The sequence below is a fragment of the Notothenia rossii genome (genome assembly GCF_949606895.1).
Source record: "Notothenia rossii genome assembly, chromosome: 2".
Taxonomy (NCBI): domain Eukaryota; kingdom Metazoa; phylum Chordata; class Actinopteri; order Perciformes; family Nototheniidae; genus Notothenia; species Notothenia rossii.
In genome coordinates, this window is record NC_136904.1 from 64681287 (window position 1) to 64706593 (window position 25307).

Genomic DNA, 25307 nt, shown 5'->3' on the forward strand with positions numbered 1-25307 from the left:
TCAACACGGATGTACAAAATGCTTTACAGTACAGTACACAGAACACAATTCAAAGTACAACTATAAAATGTAGAATAAAAGGCATAAAACAGCAGCAGGTAATACATAGGATAAAACATACGATGAAACACCAATAAAAAAAAAAAAAAGACAGCCACTAACTCACCTCCTCCGACGACCCAAAGGCCTGTCGGAACAGGTGGGTCTTTAACTGCCCCTTAAAAATCTCTATTCAGGCAGAGGTTTTTATTATCTGAGGGAGTTTGTTCCAAAACCCTGGGGCCACCACCTCAAAGGCCGTTAGTCTTTAGCCTGGTTCGGGGCACCCTTAGGAGGCCTTGTTGAGAGGACCTCAGGGCCCGGGTTGTGATGTTAGGGTGGATCAGGTCATTGATGTAGGCTGTGGCTGGGCCATGGACAGCTCTATATGTGAAGACCAATACTTTGAATTGGGTTCTGAGATGGACAGGGAGCCAGTGCAGGGCAGAAAGAATCGGAGTGATGTGGCATGTTTTTTTGGACCGAGTGAGCAATCTGGCTGCAGCATTTTGGACCTGTTGCAGCCGGTTTATTGATGTTTTGTTAAGGCAGGAGAACAGAGCATTGCAATAATCAAGCCGGGATTAAATAAAGGCATGGATAGCCATCTCCAGTTCTGCATTGGATAGAAAGCCCCCGAGCTTGGTAATGTTCCTGAGATGGAAAAAACAGGTACGGGTCAGAAGTTTTATGTGTTTGTCTTGTAGCATAGACTGATCGAAGGTTACGCCAAGGTTTTTTATGTTTGCCCTAACAATACCACTGAATGAACCCAGGTGGCTTGCTACCTTGGAGGCGATGTTATCAGCCGCTAAGATCAAGACTTCCGTTTTTGATGCATTGAGCTGTAGGAAGTTGCTTGACATCCACTCCTCAATTGCAGACAGACATGTGATGAGGGTGTTTACTTTTTCCATTTTGACAGGTTTGAAGGAGAAGTATATCTGGATATCATCTGCGTAGCAGTGGTACGAGACACCCTCAAATTGGCTAATTAAGCGGCCCAATGGGAGCATGTATAGGGCAAAAAGAAGGGGGGCTAAAACAGAACCCTGGGGCAGGCCGCAGGATAGGGGAGTGCTATGTGATGAGACAGGCCCACCGCCACAGAGAAACTTCTCCCACTGAGGTACGAGGCAAACCACTGGAGGGCAGACCCTGAGCTGCCTACCCACTCCCTGAGTCTATCTAGCATGATGGCGTGGTCCACTGTGTCAAACACTGCACTCAGGTCCAACAACACCAGAACCACGCAATCGCCTGCATCCGACGCCATCATGAGGTCATTTTTACTCGCTTCCCCTGAACATAAGCGTTATCTAACGACATGACAAATAGTACGGCTTTATGGTCGGAAACAGAGAGCTCATCAACACAAACATTGCTGATATTTAGACCAATTGTGAACACAAGATCCAATGTGTTACCTTTGTTATGCGTTGGGCCAGACACATGTTGACAGAAATTAAAAGATTCAGTGACATTAAGGAAATCACTGGCACATTTGTCTGAGCAGTCATTTAACTGAATGTTAAAATCCCCGCACAGAAGAACTCTTTCATAGCAGATGATGGAGTTTAGAATGTCACCAAGATCGGATAAAAAAGAGTCATTCTTGCCGGGAGGGCGGTAGATTAAAATACAATAAAACGGGTTTGAGCGACCCACTTTTGTTATTAGCACTTCAAATGTTGGGAAGGATCCAGTGCTCACCATGTTGGTGGAGAAGCAGTCTCTGTAGAACGCGGCAAGTCCTCCTCCTCGGCCGATGCGCCTAGGAGCACAGGAGTAGCTGTAGCCCGGAGGACAAAGTTCGTTCAAGGAGGAAAGCTCCCCGGCTCTCTACCAGGACTCCAAAACGAGCATAAAATCCAGCTCTCTTGAGACGACTAAGTCATTTAATAAAAAGGATTTGTTTGTAATGGATCTGGCGTTCAACAAACAAGAGGATACGGAGTCAGATCCGGCTCTTCCTATCTTCGAGGCCCGAGGTAGTGGGCGGCCTTCTGTCAGCTTGCGGAACTTTACCGCCGCTCTGGCTCGCCTTCCCCTCCGTCTTGCTCTCCAGGTTCGGGGACAGCAACAGGTTGTAGACCAGATTACCTCTGGTACTTGGGGGCGCAGGGTACGGTGACAACTCCACTGTGCCGATCGATCCGACAGTGATTGTGCCACCAAAACACCTATACCCAGCAGAGTTTGGCGATCGTAGGAAACTGCCGGTTTGACATTGCGTACGCACAATGAAAAAAACAGATAAGCGATAAACAGGAGCGGTAGCGAGTGAAGACGACTAGCAGCCAACATAGGCGCGGCCATCTTGCTTAAAAGTGCCACAACGCCACTATGAGACAAAACACAAAGTGTTTGACAAAACATTCCCTCTCAAGTCAGAACTGAGGTCACAAAAAACTAAATATCGTTCCAGGGCAGGCTAACCGAGGCTAACCAATGAGCACCTGCATGTGTGTATGGAATGGCCCTGACACCGTTTCAGCTCAGATTTAAACTCCTGGCAGGACAAGCTCGACCTCAATTCAAACCGGAGAGACGTGATGTATGGAATACATATTTATTGTTACACGTCATATAAATGAAATGATTGCCATGATAATACAACAGGAGAATGGAATGGTGTTTGGCGATTAAGCCCCGGTTTGCAGGATAATCATTCAGGAGGGAAAGAACTGCTCCGATGAAAATCCCCGGGGTCTAGACAGTGGTGGTGGTGATAAGTAGGTGGGACCGGTCTGAAGGAGTTAGGTTTAGCTTTGTCCTGGAGGAGACGGGAGGCGAGAGGGGTTGCGTGTGGTCACCTGAAATGACAACTGACAGGAAGGAAGAGCAGGCATTTTAAGGAATTTAACGTGTGCAGCAATTGGCTGCTGGGGGGTGACGCCCACGCATTTAATGAGGGTGGAGAGAGCAATAGAGTGACGTGTAAGTGACTCATTGTTAGGTCTTCCTTATTGAACTTGCGCTAAAGCTTTCATTTCAAACCGGAGAGACGTGATGTATGGAATACATATTTATTGTTACACGTCATATAAATGAAATGATTGCCATGATAATACAACAGGAGAATGGAATGGTGTTTGGCGATTAGGCCCCGGTTTGCCGGATAATCATTCAGGAGGGAAAGAACCGCTGATGAAAATCCCCAAAACCAGTGAAGTATAGAATACTGAGATGTACTGAGTTTCTTACCTTGTAGGGTGACTGTGGTGATCTGGGGATGAAATAATAGATTAACATATGTATGCGGCAGGAGGCCGGAATCACTGCCGGAGCTTACGGGTCATGCTGAGACTCTGACGGCAGAAATCAGTGCCGGTCTTATCTGAAAACGACCTGAGGGTCGCCTGTCTGGCTAGCAGGACACACGGTCCCTTCTTATTTATCTTTTTCTCTCTTTACTCTCTCTTCTTTCTTTTCTCTCTCTCCTTTTCTTCTCTTCTTCTTACGACCTGACGTCGCAGGGTATACATTTTTTACACGGCACATTTGAACACAGACCGAGGTCTACGGGGACACACAGTCCACAACCTGACGTTGCAGGTTATACATTTTTACACAGGCACGATTGAGCACGGGCCTGGGATTAGATACCTGCGTGCAGGAGAATATATAGCCCGTGACATGTAGATGCAACGTGAGATGAGAAATTATTCCCTGTGGGCGGGGCCCGCGGACTAGGACAGGAATGCAGTTTGAAATCTGATACCATAAAGAAACATGTAAACGTGTAAACGTGTTATGAACCACCACCAGTTATGTGCATAAATAACGTAGTACGCCAGTACGGCGCTGATGTCCGGGTGAATGTAGATTGTGAAGGCGGAGGAGGACCACCATCCTAGTTGTTGTAGGGATGAGGTAGAGAGACCTTGATTAGCAGCAGAGGTGGCTGCGCCTATCCTGAAGGAATGTCCCGAGTATGATATAGGGGATAGGCCGGATTTAATGAGAACTTGCTTGAGGTAGAAATTGAACAGGCGCTGCGTTAAGGGAGCATTTCCTTTAATAAGAAAAAGTGGTGAGGACGGATTGGAGGAGGGTCTGCAGCGCAGGAATTTAATCATAGAATTAAAAGGGCAGAACGGGGAATCGATACGAGCTGCGATAAGGGAGCAGGCTCCTCCGCATTTGGAGTGTTTGAGGCTGAGACTAAAGTGGCTGGCGTTGAAAACTAGGTCGGAGAGGCATACATCTTGACTGGGGTCGAACGTGAGGGAAGCTGTGGTGAATTTGCCAGGTCGGAGGAACGCGTAGAAGGCTAATAGAAATACGGCATCGAGCAGCGCGTCGATATAGGGGGAGAATAATCCTTTCCTAAGTGTGGACAGCATGAGGCGCAGAACGGGGAGCGTGATAGGGAGCCTCGGGTCTGCAGCGGGGGGAAATGTCTTATACAACCCTTTTAGAATGAGTTTAACTGTTGGGTTTGAAAATAGGCTGGAAAAGCTAGGATCGAAGCAGCGGATATTAAATTGAATGCCTGCTAAGAGGCTCCGGATATACTGGGGTTTGAGGTTTCGGTCAGTGGTGCAGTAGCACATGAAGGCGCACACTTTGGAGATGAGGACAGGTTTGAGTGAGACACCTACTAACCGGCAGAAAAAGGCGAACGTTCTCCATGCGAAATCATAGGATTTGAGGGTGGAAGTGGCTAAGCCCTTTCTCATGAAGAATTTAGCAGACTCGAGGTGCCGAGCTAGGAGACTCTCATTTAGTGCAGAGAGAGGAGATGAAGTGGAGGGATTCCTACTGGTTGCGAGCTGGCTTCCGGGCAGAGGTTCCGGAACATCTGGAAATGAAAGCGAGAGAGGGAGTCAGCAACAACATTGAGGTGACCGGGAATGTGGCAAGCTGTGATTAAGAAGTTGTGGATTATGGAGGACCGCGTGATGCTTCTCATGAATGGCATAATGTCACTGCACTGGGAGCGCGCCTTGTTAAGGATTCCGACCACTGATTGGTTGTTGCACAGCACCGAGATGCGTTTACGGAACCACAGGTGACCCCATACGTGGCATGCAACGGCGATCGGAAAGATATTTTTTTCCAGAGTATTTGCGTGTGGCTATTCCGATGGGATTTGAACGGAACACTGAGAAGGGAGAGGAGCTAAAAGGACCGATTATATATCCTTTGAGAAGTTCTTTGTCGATGAGCTGGGAAACTATGTTGGGTTCTTTAGCGGCTGACTGTAAGTTTTTTGCTACGAAAGTCACTGTGGGAGATGAAAGGACCCCTACCCTGAAGCCTTGCGAGAGCCCTGACAGGAGATAGTCGACAAACACGGAATCTGGGTGAGTGGAAAGCGCAGCTGCTAGCTGAGGGATGTTGATGGGAGTGGAGGGTTGATATTTCAGAATGTTTTTCCACCACGAGGTTTCTGGCGCAGAGCTACTGTGAGGCTGCGGCTGCGCCTGGGGCAAACGGACTTCGGGTGTGCATCCCTGTAGGAACTGCAGATATGAAGAAATGTTTAAGCACAAATTAAGCACTTTTAAGATGCATATATTTTCAAAAGCTATTTTATTTATTTTCTCTATTTTATTTTTAAATGCAGCCCTAGAGAAACATTACACATATCCACAGTATTTACTGTATATCTGTTTAGTTCAATGTTAATTGACAATAAATATTGTTGTTTTTGAATTGTACTTTCTTTATTTGATTGACAGTCAGTTATTGATTGCATGCAGATGTTGATAAAGCTGCAGGCTACTTCAATATATATCACACTAATTCATAAAGCAACTTAGACATTTTGAAGCTCCGGACCTTTGCATGGGGAGATTTTCTCTAACTGGACCTCGTTGAATTTTAGTTGAATAACCCTGGATTAGAGGCTTTAGTACTTTTTTCTAGCTCATTGCTTAATTTTGGATTTTTTTCTAATCTATAATATGAAAAATCCTGATGCTCTAGCTTCTAGCAGTTCATGCCAACTATTAAACAATGGTTTGATTACTTTGCCACTAAAACGTCGGAATTTTCGAAGGCTATGACCCAACGTCAGAAGTGTTGCCGCCTCTGCAAAGAATGGGTTCCATCATACTATGTCACGATAACGTACTTCAAGAAGGTTATGGTATTGGTTAGCTCTGTTGGTTTATTTATTTGTCAACAGAACAACGATGAAATTACTTGCATTACTTGCATGAAACTTGGTGGAAGAATGTAGCACGGGCCAAGAAAGAAACCAATTGGTATCATGGTGTGGATACATGCATTACTGTTTTACTTATAGAAATAGCCTTGTGTGTGTTTCCATTAGAATCAGCTGTGACTCCAAAAGCAATGATCTAACATTTGTGTCAATGTCATTACCGTGCTATCCGTGCTATCCATGCTATCCGGTCTATATATCTATCTGCACAATCACATAAACTGAAGCATTTCTGAGTTATGTGCACACATACTGCAGGTGTTTGGAACAATGGCGGAAAGGAAGCATAGACAATAAAACAGTGATGCTTCCTGTCATCATTTAAGTAAAGTCAAGGTGCTTGAAGGGGATAAACCTTTTAAGCCATCGTGTTGTTCTGGGGCATGCAACATACGGGTGAGATGAAAGCCGGAGAGGGGAGAAGACACAGTGGCAGGACCGCGGCGTGTTTTCCTGTATCAATCTCATCTGGATGTAAACACAGCTGCTGTTAAGGAACTCATGCATGGCCCATATACCAGCTGGCTTTGTGAAACAAACTTTGACCCAGCAATGGGCCTATTTCTGGTGAGAAATATACCACTAGGCTGAGAAAAATGAATTCCTAACGTGGGGTTAAAGAGGTCATTCCGAAGGGGACTGTCTTTTTCTAGGCGGTCACTTACATCTGCTGTGCCACTTTCCTCAACCCACACATTTACACATTGTGGCACCAAGATGTACAGTATATGCACAGTCTATTCCTCTCTTGCACATATAGTGAACTATTCATATTCCTTCAGTCCTCCCAGCATGCCACCTACATCAGACCATCTGGTCTTGGAGCACATAGCATGCAAGGGAAAAAAAGCTAGGCCATTACTGTAGGACACGAAAAGAGAGAGTGCGAGAGATTGCAAAAAAAGGGAATGGGGGAAAAGTAGGGCCATGCAATTTTAAAGAGAGTCCTAACACTGTTCAGCTTTTTTATCATGGAGTCTGTCACGGGTGAATGACTCGAATCAGGTAATGTGGGGATGACATCATCCCTGAGTGAAAAGAGTGACTCATAGGATAAGAACTCAATACCATGCCCCCCCAGTAGAAGCATGGCATGTTTTTAAATGTATTCCAGGAAGACATGCAAGTAATGAAGAAGAGAATGACTCAGAAAGATGAAGCAGGAAGAAATAATAAAGATTAGGTAGGTAAGGATGAGGTAGTTGGAGGAAGGAAGGGTGGGAAACGTTTTTAACGGTGTAATAATAATAATAATAATAATAAGAGAGCGAAATCTAAGAGAAAAGATGAAAGGAGGGTCAGTAGGATTTCCCACGACGCTTCGACTTATAAAACCTGAGAAAGACAACTGTGTGAAGTTCGAGGGCAGCTCACAGCGAGATCCGGCTTATGAAAACACGGAAAGGACATAGCGTAACATCCAAAACAAATCCAACACACAATCCCAACATCTGAAAGAGAGCAGCGGTGAGAGAATGGATGGTTACCACCAATTGATAAACCCTCAGAAGTTCTGTAAATGTTTTATTTTATGGATTATCATGAATTTGTGGCTCCTGCTCTATTTGTTTCTTATTGTTTGTGAAGAGTGAATCTGAGCAAACACCATGTCTAATCCGAAAACACAGATATTTGACAGGAAATGAAATCCTGTGACCACTCCATGCCTACCTTTCCCAGAAATCCGGGTTGATCTTGTGCTGAATTTACAAGAAACATAACGGTGCTGGTAGAAAGCCCGCGATCGATGTGAATAAATAAATAGCTAATTAGTTCAACTGAGCCAAGAGCGGAAAATCCCCGATCCCCTAAAGGCCAGCGCGCAAAGTCCAACTGGAGTCCAACTTTGCCTTTGATTGATTATGGAAAATAATAATATGCCCGATTTTTATGGCTACTGATGGAAAAGCAAAAAGGGTTTTCTAGAGAGAGTAATGACTCCTCTCCAAAGTGAATCTCTGATGCGTGCAAGTATGCTGCTGCCGGGTGAGAGGTCTGGAAGCGCTGTCTTCAGGCTAGTTTTGATTCAACTCTCAGATCAAGGTTGGTTCAGGCATGGCCGTATCCACCATTGAGGTCACAGAGGTCCGGACCTCGGTAATTTTTTTCGAGCTTTGTCTATAACAAAACTTGTGAAATAATTGCACTAAACGGGGTATTTTGTAGTACTTCCATTTATTGCCGATGGGGGCGCTGCATAACTACGTAGCCTCGATTAAAGCAAACAGAAGAAGACCACATGTATCAACAAACCACCGCAGCCCGGACTTGAACCGGAGCAGCGGAGGAGTGATGAGGTATCTAGAGATCTGAGTCCAGTGGGCTGCTTGTGCTTCTGTTCTCCAGGAATGAGAGCTCCAGAGGCTAAACTTTGGTTTAAATTGCGTGAATAAACTAGCTAGAGAGCTAAAGTTAATAACATTCATTCAATGTCAGAAGGATTACCTTTTAACACACGTTGTAATGCTTTTCTGTCATTTCAATTTGAGTAAACATTGAAGATATAACATTGTATTGTTTTCTTTTTACACTGATTCAGATATAATGAAAATACTTCGTCAGTCGAAGCTCAGCGTTGGTAAGAGAGAGACAGGACAGGCAGAGAGAAAGAGAGAGAGAGAGAGAGAAAGTGATGGAAGTCAGGGAGGAACTGCAGGTACAGTCACACAAAAGAATGTAGGCTTAAAGAGCCTGTGACACGAACCCAACAACTGTTGTGCAATGAAATAGTGGGCTACTAGTAATCTCGAACCGTCAGTTTAAAAAATAAAAAGCGATACCGTTCCGATAAATATCAATAATTTCGAACATCGCGGAAAAATTCCTTCGACTCATTTTGAGGTTTTGGGGGAAGCCGGAAGTGACGTCAATGCGGGAACGCTTCACTGTGCGGCGAGAGAGCCAAACACGGACAAAGTGTGTTGTCATGCGTAGAAATGGTGAATTACTGAGTTGAGGCACGTTAATAACGTTTTAATGAAGTTGACTACAGTATATTCATATTTGTCAGTGCTTTCATGTCAATTCGGGGAACATAAACATAAATGATCGTGGTGAAGATGATGATTAATTTAGGATTAAAAATCGGTAGTGAGAGCTTCTGAATTTCCTCCCGTCGGATGTGATATAAAAACAAATCGATTATTTTTGTAGTTGTAAACTCAAGTGGATGAAACTACATTTATTAGTGCTTTCATGTCAATTCGGCGAACATATGATACATTAAATGATCGTGAGGATGATGATTTAAAAATCTTTTGTTTGAGCCGGTCTGCATTTCCTGATGAGAAAACAAACCTTAGCTTTTTGTAGTTGCAGTCAGTGGTGTAGTGAGCGTTGGACGCGGGGGTACGCCGTACCCCCACTTATTTAAAGCATGATTTCTTTTTTTAATAGTCTAATACATCTAAAATCATTGCCAGTGTTATCAGTTGGAAGTATGTTTTGTTGTAATAATGACAAAAACATAATAGGCAGATTTCACAGTAATTATAATAAAAACGTAGCTCAGGCATTTATGCAACTTGATTTGAAGCGTGTGTGTGTGAGGGGCAGAACTGTGTGTGTAGGGTGTGCAGTCCCGCACAGTGCGGGACACCTGGTCACCCTACACACACAGTTCTGCCCCTCTCTACGATGAAGCCGAGAAGTGCTTCTACGAGGGAGCCAACGGACCTCCTTCAAAGTATTTTTATTATTTGTCCCGCGTCCCACACATTGAGACTATGTCCCGCATTTGAGTGATAGTCGCGCAGAAAGGCCGGATCGGTTCGCTGACAGCCGGCACCGCCCTTTATTATTATATTGTCTAAACGGCATCATGTAAGTTGCGCTGACAGGCGACACAGAGGTCCCCAAGCCCCCCCCCGTTAACAGTTCACAAGCGCGTCCATAGTGTCTCCCGTCCACCCACCACCCCGTCCACCCAGTAAAAACATCCCCACTACACCACTGGTTGTAGTAGTACACCAACATGGATTAAACGTGTGTTTTTTTTACCACAATGTTGGGGAAATTAATGGATAAAATGCACGGATTATTATTATTATTATTATTCCCACTCCGATCGGGACACTAGGTCCACCGTTTCCCCGCAGCGAGGCTCCCCCCGTTGACAGTTTACGTGGGCTGGGCTGGGTGCAGTGGCGGACTGGCCATCGGGACGAATCCCGATGGGCCGGTACCGAAGTGGGCCGGTCGGATAAGTCACTAGCACATCCCCCACTCCCCCCGTTGACAATTTACTAGTGGTACCGAAGTGGGCCGGTCGAGAGTCCCGGGCTGATTTTTAGTCCCAGTCCACCACTGGCTACATGACCGTATGATCGCCCATATTGACGCACCTAATTCCTAAACTTCTAACAGATACAACATAAACCGATCCTTCAGCCTCATATGAGCTCTCAGACACGTTCAAAATTAAACTGTCATCGCTGTCTGAGCTTGCTGCTGTGTGCCCCATCGTGCATTTACATGCAGATGCTGGGATCCTGAACGGTGCAGCTGGAGCGCTGTGCCCGCAATGACGTAACACATCATTTGGCGGGACTTGAAGAATCCCCGAGAAGATCTAGAAAATTGTCAACATTGAAGGGCAGATTAATGGTTATCAAAGTACAAATATCCAAAATCAGTTCAGTAACGGTTTTCAAGGGGACAATATTTACTCAAATTGATGGGTTTGGATGATGGGGGAAACTCGTGTCACAGGCTCTTTAATTACCCCATCTATCTATCTATAACTTGGTCTTCATTTACAATATAGACAATAGGCATAATTGTAAAACAACATACATCTATTGCAGTTATAATAACATACAATTGTATAAAACACAATTTGCTTACATCTTTGTTCTCTTTTGAAAATCAAACAAAACAGATTTAAATGACAAAAATAATGCAAACAAACAAGTGAAATGAACTAAATGGCTGAATTGTTTTTGATTCACTGGCAGGAGCGACAAGTGAGAAGCTGCAAAAAGTGAACAACGAGGGAGAGATTGAACAAAGAGAAAGATAAGAGGACAGAGAGAGTAATGAACAGGAAGAAGACAGAGAGACTAAAGAAGATGGAAGAGAGGCTGCAGGTTAGGGAAAGGAGATAGAGACATGGAAAATGAATGTTGACAATGTTTTGTGATCATTTTAGCTCTTCTGCATGTCCAGATCATTAATAGTAACAATCAACTGATTCTTATGTATTACACTTTCAAAGATAATATATGCTGACATTGTCAGCCCACTGACATGGTTTGAAATCAATATATTATCCAATGTGTGACCCCCCACAGGACTTAAAAAGCACCTAACTAGATCATGAAAATCCCAAGAATCTCGGGGGGTATTCCCCAAACCCCCTAACATGTTTGGACCTTGGTATTTAGGAAATCCTGGATACGGCCCTGGGTTCAGGGAGGGAGAAGAAAGCGTCCAAGAGTCAACATTTCAGATTGATTCATTTGTTTGCTATCACCCTCAAGACTCAAAGTTTCCATTACAAGACAAGTGCAGCCTGTACTCATCCATGGCAGAGCTGTGCAAGTTGAAAGAAGAAACTGAACAGTTTCAAGCATTGTGTTCGAGAATCTGAACGTTTCACTTCAAACTCATCTTTGCTCAATCAATTCTGGTTTCAGATGTTCTGTGGTCTTGAATCCCCCATCAATCCTACGGAGCGCCGTGCGCTCCCCAAAACAATAACCCTAATATTTGCATATAAACTAGGAATGTGTCACACAAGCAGGACCTTTACCCTTTGACTCGTGTCAAAAATCAACATGATTTAAATAAACGTACCTTTCTTACTTGACTAAACGAAGTGAAATTAAGTAAGAAGCGTCCAAATAGAACCAATAGTTGCATGAGAATACATTGAAATAAAACATATTTTTACAGATGGTATTTCTATTGCTAGCTTTGCATGTTGAACTAAGTTTAGAACCAAACTATTTCCATCAATAAAGAAGTCTAAAACCTGACAGAAAAACAACAACACAAATCTTCATTGGGACATTTTAATGGTAGGCCCAAAATATGGTTGCTGCTTTGGCTCAGTGGTATCGCCATATTTTATGGACTTAAAAAAACAACGTGAGAGTTGGTCGGATTTGGATTTACCGACCATTCGCCTGTCACAAATGTTCAGGCCAGAAGAGTGACAGAAAAATGCAAAAGAGCCAGTCAAGTTCAACCATTCTGGAAGCGGAAAGTGTCAGAAACTGACAGGTGCTTTATGTTAAGATTGATACAGTTTGACTTGTGCTGTGCTCAAGAAATATGCCACGTGGAGATAGGATTGCTTTACCAAGAAAGACCAGAATGATTGAAGAAGAGGGCAAGGCTCACCGTAAAATGAACGAGGGAGAAATTTAGACAAGGGCAGATAGCTTGACACAAGGGTGACCTCTTAATTCCTAAGGCCCCCCAGCAGATGAACAACACTAATTAAGATCTAAGATTACTCTTGGTTAAGAAAGACACCAATCCCAAGAGACACATTAGACTGTGGTGAAACACAATATGAATAGATCATTTTATTTGAGTAGCTGACAGAAAATAGCGATGAGGGCTTGGATGACTAAGCCTCTGGAGCTGAGATTAGGACTCCATCTCCTCATCTTTGTCATGGCTATAAATTACTCTGCCCCCACATTAAGGGGTTTGGCGTGATTGCTCATGTTGTTCAGCAGGAGAGATGGGAATAAGCATTCAGTTGGCTTAAAGTAAAGCAAGGGAGCATGTGTTCCTGAGAGCATGTGGTTTGTGGTAACTCTGAGGAGGGAGATTATCTGTTTGTGCCAGCTCCACATTTATCAACGTAAAGTTTGGGTTTCGGGTTACCAGAAAAGGTGAGAAGGGGTTTTGTAATTCAATTCCAGTGGGCACGCTGCACTTATTTGAAGTAACCTAAACCACTCACTTTTAATCCTTCTCGGTTAATATTGAAATAAACGGGCTCGGCTTGAACCACTTTAGTCAATCAAGTGTACCGCCGTGAAGGTTCATGAGGAAGTTAATGAAAAAGTACAAATGTGGTGTGCAGTAAACAGCTTAGATAACCAAACCCAGGAAGTGAAACTTCTTACTCTTTAACTTCCTGTACATATCTGTAAAATGCATAAACTGTTTAAAGAATGCATTCAAATTGAGCTTAGCACAATTCTGGGAATTTTTCAAAGATGGAAACTTTCCACGGGAATTAACGGGAATAAATGGGAATTTATGGGAATAAACTGGGAATAAACTGGGAATTTTCAAAATTGAAGGTTGGCTCTTCATAGGGAACTTAAATATAGTTGGGGAAAGTATATTTTAGCATAATCTTGACTAAAACAAACAGATGCAATTCAAGTACACTTGAATATCCATGCCATACTGCTTACTGCATGGCTATTGAGACCACACAAAGGTTCGCAACAGGCTCACAAATGTGAGAGTGGAACAACTGGTTGGCATTCGGGCAAACCTATAAGGCTCTTTGAGCCTGACACAGAGCCATCCTCAACAAGGCTGGACAGTGACACTGAAGAGGAAGACTCAGAGTTGGATGTTGATGAGGCCCAGGGAGAAGGGCTCTTTTCATTTAACATTTTGAATGGGACTTTGTGGGGATTTTTGGATGGGGGTGCATTTTTGTTCATTTTTTAATGGGTGGGGTTGGGGGGGATGAGTAACATTTAACTCAACATCCCTGTTTCTGTTCTTCAATGAAACAAATAATTGTTCAATAAAATAATTAAAACTTGTTCTGTTCTACGTTAAAAAAAAAATCTATTGAAATGTCATGTTTTTTTGTTTAATTTTGCATCGAATGTTTCCAAAATAACCCAGCTTAACTTTCCATGGAAACTTTCCGCCCCTTTGCAACCCTAATTGAGCTATACAGTATTACACAACTGTAAATCAACATGCACTGCTCGGATTTGGTATAAGCAAGAGGTTACTAACAAATATTATGATAACAATCTAAAATCGCTTTCCCAAGGAATTAAATTAAATTAATTCATGATTAGGATACTTTGATTACTTTTTCTTTAAAAAAAACTCAAAGGGATGCCAACTTGTATTAATAACTTCAATAGCCGTTTCCTGCTACGATATTTCGCGTTAAATGTTTTGTCAGATTTTTCTGGAATATTGCTATTTGTGATCAAATATTGAGAATTACCTCAAAACCATGATTGCCATTGATTTGCTTAAACCTAACAAGCTGCATTTTCTATATAACACAGTTTTGTTGGAATCACACTTTGAACAGTCTACACAAAAGCAGGTTGGTTGGTAAAAGTTAGACATTTTGGGAAATACTCCACCACCAGTGAACAGGCTAACTTTTGAGGTATGCTAACAGGGGAGGACATCTAGCCTGGATATGTCCCAATTTAACACAAATCACATTATAAATATTTGAGTATTACTTTGTTAAAGAAAGTTCTTCTGTCCATGTGACGGCTGTGACTCAGGGGTTGGATAGTCGCCCTACAATCAGAAGGTTGTTGGTGCGAACACCTAACCCAAAATTGCTCCCAATGGCATGGCCAACGATGTGTGAATGTGGGTGAATGTTAGTCTCCCCAAGTAGTTGGCACCTTGCAGTGTTGTAGTCAAGTCACCAATTCACGAGTCCAAGTCACTCTCGAGTCACCACTCTTCGAGTCCGAGTCCAAGTTCGAGTCACCAAGGGAGAGTCGTAGTCGAGTCGAAGTCCGAGTCACCCAAGGAGCGTCCGAGTCCGAGTCATCATTACCTGTGTTCGAGTCTGAGTCCGAGTCACCCAAGGAGTGTCCAAGTCCGAGTCATCATTACCTGTGTTCGAGTCCAAGTTTGAGTCATCTAAGAAGAGTCCAAGTCAAGTCCGAGTCTTCATGTATTAATCTTCGTGGATATATGTGTTGAAATGTAGCTGCTCCTCTACATTGCTTTTATCCTGTCATGTTATACTAATCTGTCTATTTAACTGCTGTGAAGCCAGTTTGGCTACAATTCTTGTAAAAGGTATAAAGCTTATTACTAATATGAATATTATTATTATATATAAATAAACTATATTTAAAATGAGTTACCTTTAGAGAGGTGATTATATTTGTATGCCAATATTTTCCTATGGTAAAGTTTTCGTTTTTCACTTTTAATTTTATAGTAATAAGATCGGGACTCTTATTTTGAAGGACCTTTTACCGGTTAAATCGGTTTACTGTTAAAGATTTAGCCCCAGAGAGCACATGGCTACTTAGCATGCAAAATGACGTCATTCTGTATGTTAAGTAGCCATGTGCTTTCGCGTTATCGGCTGAATCTTTATTTATTGATTAGATCACGTTACTCTGTTGATAGTGTTCAAGATATATCTGTCTGAACTCAATCCTTAGAGTAATGTGTTACGGAGCCTTCTCTTCAATATTGTTTTCACATAACGAGCATTTAGTGCTACTCTTTTCCTATGTGGAAGCAGAATGTGTGAAAACATAAAGCACAATGTGTGGTGTCTAGACATTTGTGTTAAGTTAATTTATTTAGTTCAGTCCTTTTTGTCTTCTGCTTTGTCTTGTGATTTCCTGTTTTATTTTGTAATAACCTTTCCCTCTCGTTTCAGAGCATTCCTGCCCTTGTGTGTTTTTCCCTCCAGTGTGATTGTCAGCCCCTCCCTTAATTGTTGCCACCTGTGTTCCCTTACCTAGTGTGTATATATCGTCTGCGGTTGCGTTCGGATAGTTTAAAAATCAGCTCCTAAGTTCTTACCCAATCTCCTATTCCTTGACCTCTGAGTGAAACTTCATGGGGTTAAGGGATAGTGGATAGGAGAATTCAAAAGGACTTAGGAGAAGAGACTGCCGTACTTTAGAGAATCCGAATGCACTTTCACTATCCGACGTGTTTATGATGCGCCAGCGGATGTCATTGTGTGCGTCTGTTGCAGTGGGGAAACTATGGAAACTACAGTTTTCTATACAGAGGACTAGAACATGGATGTTTAATAAGAACGACAGACTACTGTAAACTCATCTAGAGACTCTGCACCGTGCTCTGATGCTGTTGCTTTATGCTTTATGAACGTGGACAACAGAAACGTATTCTTCATGACCACAGTTGGAATTGAAATAAAAAATGAAAGGGACATTTATGCTCGTCACCCTCTCCCTCCGGTCCACATTAATACAAATGATCCCAGTATGATTGTATGAACTATGAAAATATCTTAAAATCAATACAAATGTATTTATTATAAACGTTAGTCTTTAACACCTATCACTATGTATATCACCATTCAAAAATCTTTTAAAAGTTGAACAAACCCCACACAGCTCAGTAAAGACTGTGAAATGTTGACTTTATTTGATCATTTCAGTAAAAACTAACGTTCATATTTCTCTTTTTGATTATAATACTGATGAACGTTCAAAACAAAGCACTTTGGCAACTTACCACATACGTTTTAAAATGCTTAATAAGCACCGTAACTTTCATGATATAATTTCTCCGTCATAATCGTTTGTGTCCGTGAACGGCCGACTGTCGTGTGACGTCAAATGCTGCGGCTGCAAGGCATTGTGGGGCAGCATTTTCTCCTCTCCTTTCGGTTAGGGAGGTCCAGTGGTTCCTAAGCTAAAGGAGGTTATAAAGGAAGTTTGAAACCTCCTTTCCTATCATTCTAGAGAATTCGAACGGCACTTATCATGGCTGCCACTGAGGGACTTCCGGGTCATTTCACTCGGTTAGGAAGGTTCCTAATCTAAATGGACTATTCGAACGCAACCTGCGTCTCCCTTGGTCCTGTGCCAGTTCGTCTTGTCTCGTCAAGCCTGCCAGTCATTCCTTGATCGTGTTAGGTATATTTTTGATAGTCCATGTAGATGTTTTTGTTTAGAGTTTTGATCCTCCAATGAGTGTTTTGTGTTTTGACCTTAATTAAAAGACCTTGTTAATCTGCCCTTTTTCTGGTGTTGTGCGTTTGGGTCCTGAGTCTTGTGACATTCTTAACAGTACGAACTGGTCAAAGAATGGACCCAGCCGACTCAGACAGGTTCGGAACAGCTCTGCGCTCACAAGGCATGCTTTTGTCTCAGCATGACGATCAGCTGAAATCAATTGACCAGGGCGTGAGAGACTTGAGTGGTCGTCAAGAAAGCTTCCAAACATCTGTGAACAGCCAAGTAAACCACCTGGCAGAACAGCTTGTCCATGTCCTTTCTCACCTGGAAGCTGGATCTCAAACTTTTTCCGCTGCTGCGCCCCTGCCTGAGGCTGTGAATCCTGTGGCTCCTGTGATCAAAGGACCTACTCCTTCTTCATGCTCTCGTCTCGCATCTCCAGAGAAATTCTCCGGTGACTCATGTGACTGTCGTCCTTTTTTAGTCCAATGCGACCTGCATTATCAACATCAGCTTTCTGCCTTTCCAACAGACCAGTCTAGGATAGCTTTCATGATAACACACTTGACTGGTATAGCAGCCTCCTGGGCTACAGCAGAATGGGCCAGAGACTCTCCTCTTTGCAGATCACTCAGACTGTTTACTGATTCCCTGAAAAAGATTTTTGATCGTACAGCACCAGGGAGAGAAGCGGCTCAAGCTGTAGTTCAACTCAAGCAAAGAAATCAAAGAGTGTCTGATTATACCATAGAGTTTAGGACAATAGCAGCAGACAGTGGCTGGAATGATCTGGCCTTGCTGGATGCCTTTGTAAATGGACTTTCAGGCCTTGTCAAAGATTACTTAGTCCCATTAGATCTTCCAGAAGATTTAGACTCTGTGATTGCTCTGGCAATACGAATATATAATAGACTCTGGGATAGACAAAAAGAAAGAGAACAACCTGCAGTTCGTTCACCAAGCTCCAGGGGGCCTCCTCATGGCATCCGGATGGGGGAGGATTCTTCTTCAGGGGTCTGGATCAAGCCTCCTTTGACAACGCCATCCACCACATCAGATGAACCCATGCAACTTGGCCGAGCAAGACTTTCACTGGAGGAGCGTGAACGGCGCCTCCGCCAGGGCCTGTGTTTCTACTGCGGGCATCGTGGACACCTGATGTCCGCTTGCTCACTAAAAGCGGGGCTCCCCAGGCAAGAGGAGGGCGCTGGTGAGCCGACTAACTTCTGACTACTCTCCTCCTACGCTGATTCCTATCCAAGTAAAATTTGGTAAGCAGACCTTAACACAGAATGTTCTCATTGATTCAGGAGCAGACAAAAGTTTGATTGACTGGAGTCTTGCCAAAAGCTTGAACATTGTCACCATGCCCTTAGCTCAAACTTTAAATGCCAGCGCCCTTGATGGAAGATTATTCTTTCAAGTCACTCACCACACAGAACCCGTCCAGGTTATCATAAATCACAACCACACAGAATTCATGACATTCCATTTATTCGAATCCGCCCAACACCCTATGATTTTTGGCTTCCCATGGTTGAAAAGACATAATCCTCAAATTGACTGGCGTTCCGGTAGGGTGAAGCGTTGGGGAAGAGAATGTAATCATACATGTTTGGTTTCACCAGGGGAAGTTGAAGGGCTGTTAGTAGGAAGGGTTACTTCAGGTAGTGAGGTAGAGACTAAGGAAGTAACTCATGACCATGCCTCTGACTTACCAGACCTGCCCAATGTTCCCTCCTGTTACCACAACCTGAGGGAGGTTTTCAGTAAGACTCGGGCCTCTACGTTGCCTCCTCATCGACCTTATGTCTGTGCAATTGACTTACTTCCGGGTGCCCCCATTCCCAAGGGACGTCTATACTCAATTTCTTATCCTGAAAGACAATCTATGACGGATTAAATTGACTCATCTCTGAAGGCGGGCCTCATTCGTCTATCGTCATCTCCTGCTGGCGCCGGATTCTTCTTCGTGGGTAAAAAAGACGGATCCCTTCGACCCTGCATAGACTACTCTCCCCTGAATGATATAACGGTAAAGAACAGGTACCCTCTCCCCCTCATTTCCGCTGCTTTTGAACTGTTAAAAGGAGCTAAGATCTTCGTGAAACTTGACTTGAGGAATACCTATCAGTTGTTCAGGATAAGGGAGGGGGACGAATGGAAGACTGGATTCAAAACCCCCAGTGGCCACTGTGAATAATTAGTAATGCCGTTTGGACTAACTAATGCTCCTGCTGTATTTCAGGCTCTTGTGAATGACGTGCTCAGACAATATTTGAATCATTTTGTGTTTGTCTACCTGGATGATATATTGATATTCTCTCCTGATGAAGAGTCCCATGTTCAGCATGTCCGCCAGGTCCTCCAACGCCTTCTGGAAAACCAACTATTCGTGAAGGTTGAGAAATGTGACTTTCACAAGACCTCTGTCTCATTCCTGGGCTTCATCATTGCTCCGGACCAGGTCAAGATGGATCCAAGAAAGGTCAGTGCTGTCGCAAATTGGCCCACACCCACCAACAGGAAGAAGGTACAGCAATTTCTCGGTTTTGCTAACTTCTACAGACGATTCATAAGACATTGTAGCTCCATAGCTGCACCTCTCCACGCACTCATCTCAACCCATGTTCAGTTTTTTTGGACTCTACCGGCCGGCAAAGCTTTCCAGGAATTGAAAATACTGTTTACCTCTGCTCCTGTTCTCATCACTCCTGATCCACTACGGCAGTTCGTGGTGGAGGTGGATGCATCCAATGATGGAGTTGGGGCTGTGTTGTCACAACGTTCAGCCAAGGACAGCAAACTTCCCCCATGTGCATTTCTGTCACGTAGGTTAACACCTGCTGAACGCAACTATGATGTAGGCAACAGAGAACTTTTGGCAGTTAAAACAGCGCTTGAGGAATGGAGACACTTTCTGGAGGGGTCAGAGCAACCATTCATAGTCTGGACGGATCACAAAAATCTTGAGTACATCCGAAAAGCTAAGAGACTGAACTCACGTCAGGCAAGATGGGCTTTGTTCTTCACCCGTTTTAACTTTTCCTTGTCATTTAGACCCGATTCACAAAATGCCAAGGGCCAGATGCTCTTTCTCGTGTTTTTGATCCTGTACCCTCGGCCAAGGAACCAAAGCCCATCCTTCCACTAAACTGTGTGGTTGGAGCGGTAACTTGGCCAATAGAAACAGAGGTGAAATGAGCTATTGGTGAGAGCCCGGGGCCTCTGCCAGCCTCTCTTCCGGCTACCATCTCCAATCAGAGAGACTTAATAAAGAGCTGGAAACCTGCCTCCGGTGCCTGGTGTCCCAAAACCCAGCTTCTTGGAGTAAACACCTCACGTGGGTAGAATACGCCCACAACTCATTGCCTACCTCTGCCACCAGTTTGACCCAGTTCCAGTGCGTCTACGGTTACCAACCTCCCATGTTCTCCGAGACAGAGAAAGAAGTCATGGTTCCCTCGGCACACGCACTGGTCAGGCGCTGTCATGGCATTTGGACTTCAGCACATCGGGTCCTCCTGAGGACTTCGGCCCGCATGAAGAAAGCGGCTGATCGGCATCGCCGTCCTGCACCTGTTTACAGACCGGGTCAGAAAGTGTGGTTATCCACCAGAGACTTGCCCCTGAACGTAGCCTCTAGGAAGCTGGCACCAAGATTTGTAGGCCCATTCACTGTGTCCAAGTGTATTAACCCTGTGTCTGTTCGTTTGCGCCTGCCTAGATCACTCAGAGTCCATCCAACATTCCATGTAAGCAAACTCAAGCCGGTCAAGGAAAGCAAGATGGTTCCCGCTTCCAAGCCCCCCCCCCTCCTCCCAGGATCATGGACGGAGGTCTGGTCTACACCGTCAAGCGTCTGCTGAAGGTCAGAAAAGGAGGAAGGGGTCAGCAGTTTTTAGTGGACTGGGAGGGTTATGGACCGGAAGAGCGGGAGTGGATCCCATCTAGCTTCATAGTGGACCAGAACCTGATAAAGGATTTTTACAACAGCCATCCTGAACTCTCTGGGCCATCCGTAAAGGAGGTGGTACTGTGGTGTCTAGACATTTGTGTTTAGTTCAGTCCTTATGTCTTTTGCTTTGTCTTGTGATTTCCTGTTTTATTGTGTAGTAACCTTTCCCTCTCGTTTCAGAGCATTCCTGCCCTTGTGTGTTTTTCCCTCCAGTGTGATTGTCAGCCCCTCCCTTAATTGTTGCCACCTGTGTCCCCTTACCTAGTGTGTATATATAGTCTGCGTCTCCCTTTGTCCTGTGCCAGTTCGTCTTGTCTCGTCAAGCCTGCCAGTCATTCCTTGATCGTGTTAAGTATATTTTTGATAGTCCATGTAGATGTTTTTGTTTAGAGTTTTGATCCTCCAAGTGAGCGTTTTGTGTTTTGACCTTAATTAAAAGACCTTGTTAATCTGACCTGTTTCTGGTGTTGTGCGTTTGGGACCTGAGCCTTGTGACATTCTTAACAAAATGGGGAGTGTGTCTACTCTATAGACATCTTTAGACTGGAATAGCGGGGCCCAGTACGTGAACTCGCCTCGCAGGTGCACACGCCAGGATAGAGGACATCACGAGTCCGAGTCCAAGTCATCGTGCTCGAGAATTCACGAGTCCAAGTCAATCAGCGCGCCAGTCCGAGTCGAGTCACGAGTCCCGAAAATCGGCACTCGAGTCCGAGTCCAGGACTCGAGTACTCCACCTTGTAATGCAGCCTCTACCTCTGTATTAATGTGTGTGAATGGGTGAATCAGCAGAATATCGAAAGCTATAAGAATGTCATCCTTCTAAATGCAGTCTTTATTAGCGTTCAGTGTATCAGTACTTCTTGTTTTTGGCACGTTGTTCCAGAGATGGAGTACTCGAGTCCTGGACTTGGACTCGAGTCGAAGTGCAAAACGAAAACTTTACCATAGGAAAATATTGGCATACAAAGATAATCACTTCTCTAAAAGGTAACTCATTTTAAATATAGTTTATTTATATATAATAATAATAATAATAATAATAATAATAATACTAATAATAATATTAGTATTAAGCTTTATATTTGTATAGCACCTATTACAAGAATTGTAGCCAAACTGGCTTCACAGCAGTTCAATAGACAGATTAGCATAACATGACAGGATAAAAGCAATGTAGAGGAGCAGCCACATTTCAACACATATATCCACAAAGATTAATACATGAAGACTTGTGACTCGGACTGGACTTGGACTCTTCTTAGGTGACTCGGACTCGAACACAGGTAATGATGACTCAGACTCGGACACTCCTTGGGTGACTCGGACTTGGACTCGGACTCAAACACAGGTAATGATGACACATACTCGGACTCGACTCGGACACTCCTTGGGTGACTCAGACTTGGACTCGGACTCGACTACGACTCTCCCTTGGTGACTCGGACTTGGACTCGAAGAGTGGTGACTCGAGAGTGACATGGACTCGTGAATTGGTGACTTGACTACAACACTGCGTTGTTCTGAGTCCACCCCTAATGGCCAAGTTATGGTCATGTCGTCTTTATTTACAGTGATGCCCATAATCTGCTATTTGGTTTGTATGTTCACCTAGTAGAATTTTGTAGAAGCAATTTAGAAAGTATTTGAGTAAATGTGATGAACATAACCAATCATATACAGAGATTTTATGGCTTTGAAAATGCTCATTTGGGTCCCTTTAATCTGTCAATAGCAAACAGCGCAGTTTCGATCTGTTTTGACTGACATCTACCAAAAGTAACATTATACAGGGTTTAATATATTCAGAACAATCATTTGAAAAAGTATATGCCTCTTCAAGTTGGTCTGGATGAAATACAGAAGAGTGCTAATGCCCAAAACCACAATCCAGTTCCCAAGTGAAAGCCTGTGCTAGAGTATGGGTCATACAGTGAAAGTACTTAATTTATTTTTGATTTATTCAACTTAGGAACATTTTTCTCTATTCTGTACGCTGTTACTGGAAGAATAAAGCATAATAATGAGGATTTTTCTAGCTGGCTAGAAAATCTGCTTACTGTGTCTTACAGCTGAAAAACAATTTAAATGTAGTCTTGTTGAATGATAATGCTGCCAAGCTATGGCTGAACGGTAAATCATAGCACTGCTCTTGCTCTCTAGTGTCATTTTTTTATAATCATGCGCTTACCAAAAAACATTACTGACAGCCAGTGGTTGACATGCACTCTCTGAGACACTGCGGCCCTCAACCTGACCCCGAAACACTTTGGGTTGGCACATGGATGAAATAGGTCATGAACAGCAGTGATGGAATTTCTAAATGGAGGAATGAATGAGAGAGATTGAAAATGTCAGCCACTAGACATGTAATATAGGTCTCCTCTCTTATACATCTTCAGGCAATTCGTAGGGCCTAGGATTTGTTTTTGAATTCAATGAGTGTGTGTGTGTGATTAATGACATGTTTATACTTCATGGTAAGGCTCTGTTCAATGCAGTGTTGTAGTCAAGTCACCAATTCACGAGTCCAAGTCACTCTCGAGTCACCACTCTTCGAGTCCGAGTCCAACTCCGAGTCACCTAGGGAGAGTCGTAGTCGAGTCCGAGTCCAAGTCCGAGTCACCCAAGCAGTGTCCGAGTGGAGTCCGAGTCATCATTACCTCTGTTTGAGTCAGAGTCCCCCAAGGAGTGTCAGAGTCAAGTCCGAGTTATCATTACCTTTGTCCGAGTCTGAGTCCAAGTCTGAGTCACAAGTCTTCATGTATTAATCTTTGTGGATATATGTGTTGAAATGTAGCTGCTCCTCTACATTGCTTTTAACCTGTCATGTTATACTAATATGTCTATTGAACTGCTGTGAAGCGAGTTTGGCTACAATTCTTGTAATAGGTGGTATACAAATATAAAGCTTATTACTAATATTAATATTATTATTATTATTATTATTATAAATGACCTTTAATATGTCTAACTATATTTAAAATTAGTTTATTTTCCTATGTTAAAGTTTTCGTTATGCACTTTTATTTTGATAGTAATAAGATCGGGACTCTTATTTTGAAGGACCTTTTACCGGTTACATCGGTTTACTGATAAAGATTTAGCCCCAGAAAGCACATGGCTACTTAGCATGCAAAATGATGTCATTCTGTATGTAGCCATGTGCTTTCGTGTTATCGGCTGAATCTTTATTGATTAGATCACGTTACTCTGAGGATAGTGTTCAAGACAGCCTATATGTCTGAACTCGATCCTTAGAGTAATGTGTTACGGAGCCTTCTCTTCAATATTGTTTCCACATAACGAGCATTTTGCGCTGCTCTTTTCCAATGTGGAAGCAGAATGTGTGAAAGCATACAGCACGATGCGGGGTGTGTCTCTCTAGACATCTTTAGACTGGAATAGCGGGGCCCAGTACTGAACTCGCCTCACAGCTGCCCATGCCAGGATAGAGGACATCAGACTCCGAGTCTGAGTCCAAGTCAGAGAGTCAATTTACAAGTTGAGTCCGAGTCATCGTGGGGGGGAAATTCACGAGTCCGAGTCCGTCCAAGTCGGCGTACGCGAGAATTCACGAGTCCAAATCCGAGTCGCACCAATCAGTGCGCGAGTCCGAATCGAGTCACGAGTCCCGAAAATCGGCACTCGAGTCCGAGTCCAGGACTCGAGTACTCCATCTCTGGTTCTATGTAACTGGATTCATTTTTGCCACAACTTTTAAAATGTTCCACTGAGGATAATAGTCACGATTATCTGAATATTAAAATTGGTTGTGCTATTTAAAAATGGCAGGTCTATGCAAGATGTCCGATGCCTCACCATGCAGTGAAAATGCTGTATTGAGCATGTAAAGAGTGGTCCAGGAATAATTCCTAAATCCCAGAAATGAGTCCCCATTTTAGAACTTTTGGCTCCCTCGGCTCAAAGTTTCGTTCTACGACATAAACTACGTCAGTTAACCCAACTCTTGAATGTCCATAGCTTCTAAAAAAACAGCGGTTTCTCACAATTGACTTAATAAGACTGCTTAACGTTTTCATGCCAACATGAGCCACCTGTAACTTAGCAATGGTGCAGACATGCGACTGTGGTGTAGTGGTTTTACTTTATGGAGATACAATTTCCTGAATTATTCCTAAAACCATTTAAAATTTCATATTCCTTTTTGTCCAGAGATCCGTTCAGATGCTTACTTCCGGGATGGCGAATCAAAATAAGTCCTCGCACCACTCTACTGTTAATTAAAAATGAGCAACGAGTT

At 43.5% G+C, this 25307-nt stretch overlaps 1 protein-coding gene and 1 long non-coding RNA gene across 2 annotated transcripts in view; one reads left to right on the plus strand and one right to left on the minus strand.

The window, feature by feature from the left end:
- LOC307029132 (uncharacterized protein) overlaps window positions 1-20818 on the minus strand; it is a 57152-nt gene extending 36334 nt beyond the window's left edge. Inside the window, exon 1 of the mRNA XM_079664788.1 lies at window positions 20462-20818. The gene's annotated coding sequence lies outside the window, so the exon portion shown is untranslated. The remainder of the gene's footprint in view (window positions 1-20461) is intronic.
- On the plus strand, window positions 1724-20932 carry LOC307029134. Its single transcript, XR_013805233.1, has 3 exons — window positions 1724-8873; window positions 11173-11304; window positions 20813-20932. It is a non-coding gene; the product is annotated as an uncharacterized lncRNA (long non-coding RNA).
- Window positions 20933-25307: the final 4375 nt, after the last annotated feature.